The sequence below is a fragment of the Scylla paramamosain genome, unplaced genomic scaffold (genome assembly GCF_035594125.1).
Source record: "Scylla paramamosain isolate STU-SP2022 unplaced genomic scaffold, ASM3559412v1 Contig176, whole genome shotgun sequence".
Taxonomy (NCBI): Eukaryota; Metazoa; Arthropoda; class Malacostraca; order Decapoda; family Portunidae; genus Scylla; species Scylla paramamosain.
In genome coordinates, this window is record NW_026973841.1 from 74,351 (window position 1) to 76,838 (window position 2,488).

The window sequence follows — 2,488 nt, forward strand, 5'->3', positions numbered from 1 at the left end:
CAAATCAGGAATTATATCAATTCATAGCTTTATCATAGTTCTAAGTCATAAATACTACAAAAATTAGTCAATCTCTTCAGAAATAATTATAAGATAAGCTTTAATAATAAAAAGTATGTATAAATAGATGAAATGTTGTCACCTTCACCAATGCCGGCTTCTTGTTATTCAGCACATGCTTGTGCTTCCTGAACACCGGTCTCATACTGGATAGAGACAGTAATGTATGGAGGTTTGATGCAATACAACATTTTATATAAGGATAAAAACTTGCATAAACTTCCTGTTTGTGTTTTTCTACTAAGGTGCAATTGTTAGGTGAGCATTTGCAACTTCCTACACTTAAACCATAACATCCCTACTACAGTGGCTCAGAGCCACACCATCACTTGTTGCTTGTCCACTAGTAAATAAGTTTTTTGTTTGTTCATTCTCATTCCTTCCCTATTTAAAACATCATTCCATCTTGTCATGGCCTCTTGAAGATCTTGTTGGCTTCCTGTCACGACAGCGACATCGTCTGCATAGGCCAGCATGATCTCTTTATCCTCCCTTACACACACTTCCTTCAGGCATCTGTCCATGTATATAATGAATAGCAAAGGAGAGAGCATCAATTATTCAATTATTCAATTATTCCTCACACACACACACACACACACACACACACACACACACACACACACACACACACACAGGTAATAACAATAATATCTACCCTATATTGTAATGCACATTTTCATAATCACCACTGAATCATCATCATCATCATCATCATCAATATTTTTTATCAATAATATTAACAGTATTTATATATGTACATAGCATTACTATTATTACTACACACACACACACACACACACACACACGTACATACACTCACCTCTCGGCAGGGGTGGTGGGGAACAGGAGGAGGAGGAGGAGGAGGAGGAGGAGGAGGAGGAGGAGGAGGAGGAGGAGGAGGAGGAGGAGGAGGAGGAGGAGGAGGAGGAGGAGGAGGAGGAGGAGGTGGACGAGGAGGAGGAGGAGGAGGAGGAGGAGGAGGAGGAGGAGGAGGAGGAGGAGGAGGAGGAGGAGGAGGAAGAGGAGGATTAACACTGTGTGAGTGACTGACAGACTGACTAACTGACTAACTCACTAACTGACTGAATGACTGACTAACTGACTGACTGAATGACTGACTAACTGACTAACTGAGTGACTGACTGACTGACTCACTGACTGATACATACATACATACAGACAGACACAAGTACACAAGAATAAAAAATAAAATACATAACTGAAAAATCATTGCAATACACAGACAGACAGACAGACCAATGACAGAAAGACAGACAGATGGAGACAAACTAAACAGATAGATAGATAGTGAAATGACCACACAAAACACACACACACACACACACACACACACGCACCTGTTGAACATAGTAAGCTGTGGCACCAGGTTCAGACGGCCGCTCTACACAGCCTCGGACGCCTCCTGTGCCAACTCCTTGCATCGAACGAACCTGTGTAGACATGAAAGTAAGCAAGCAAGTGTTTATGGCTAATTATAATACTCAATATGCCAGTATCATCTCCAGCATCACCATCTGCTCACCACTGGGGACTCTCCCTGGGGAGAGTTAGGAGAGTGAGAGAGGGGAGGGAGAGAGAGGGAGAGGAGAGGAAGAGAGAAGGGGAGTCTTGGAGATGGTTTGGGGTGAGTCTGGGATGGTCTGGATACATTGGGAATGAGAGAGAGAGAGAGAGAGAGAGAGAGAGAGAGAGAGAGAGAGAGAGAGAGAGAGAGAGAGAGAGAGAGAGAGAGAGAGAGAGAGAGAGAGAGAGAGAGAGAGAGAGAGAGAGAGAGAGAGAGAGAGAGAGAGAGAGAGAGAGAGAGAGAGAGAGAGAGGCTGTGAAAGGCTGGAAGAGGCTGTGAGAAGTTGGGATGGACTGGAAGTCTTGGGGACAGTTTGGGGTAAGTCTGGAATGGTCTGGATACACTGGGAATGAGATAGAGTGAGAGAGAGAGAGGCTGTGAGTGGCTGTGAATAGCTGGGAGAGGGTGTGACAGGTTGTGAGAGGCTGAGAAAAGACAGTGAGAGGGTGGAGAAAATAATGGGAAACTGGAAAATGAAAAGGAGAGATAGAAAGAGACACACAGGTAGACAGACACACCTGTAGGAAGGGCTCCTTAATATCCCCTTATCAGCTGGAGGGAGGGCTACAGCTAATAATCTTTTCTTCTTCCTTATCCGTGCCTCCTCCTCGTCTCCTCCTCTTCCTTTTCCTCCTCCACCTCGTACTCCGGAACTGGCGACCCCACCACCGGCACCTCCGACATGGCTCTCCTGCGGGATGGTAAGGTAGTTAGGGAACTGTCTGAGTTAGCGTGTGTGTGTATGTTGGTTAAGTTTGGTTAAGTGTTAAATAAAGAATGGTATTTTATATTAATTTCAATATTTATCTACTTATTATCTGTATTTTGAAGATACATGTA

The 2,488-nt window shown here is 44.0% G+C and overlaps 1 long non-coding RNA gene across 1 annotated transcript; it reads right to left on the reverse strand.

Annotated features, from left to right (window-relative positions):
- LOC135099670 (uncharacterized) lies at positions 1 to 2,327 on the reverse strand. The gene is made up of 3 exons (XR_010268256.1): positions 2,167 to 2,327; positions 1,422 to 1,514; positions 1 to 576 (listed from the first exon to the last, which is right to left on the reverse strand). It is a non-coding gene; the product is annotated as an uncharacterized LOC135099670 (long non-coding RNA).
- Between the last annotated feature and the right edge of the window lie 161 nt (positions 2,328 to 2,488).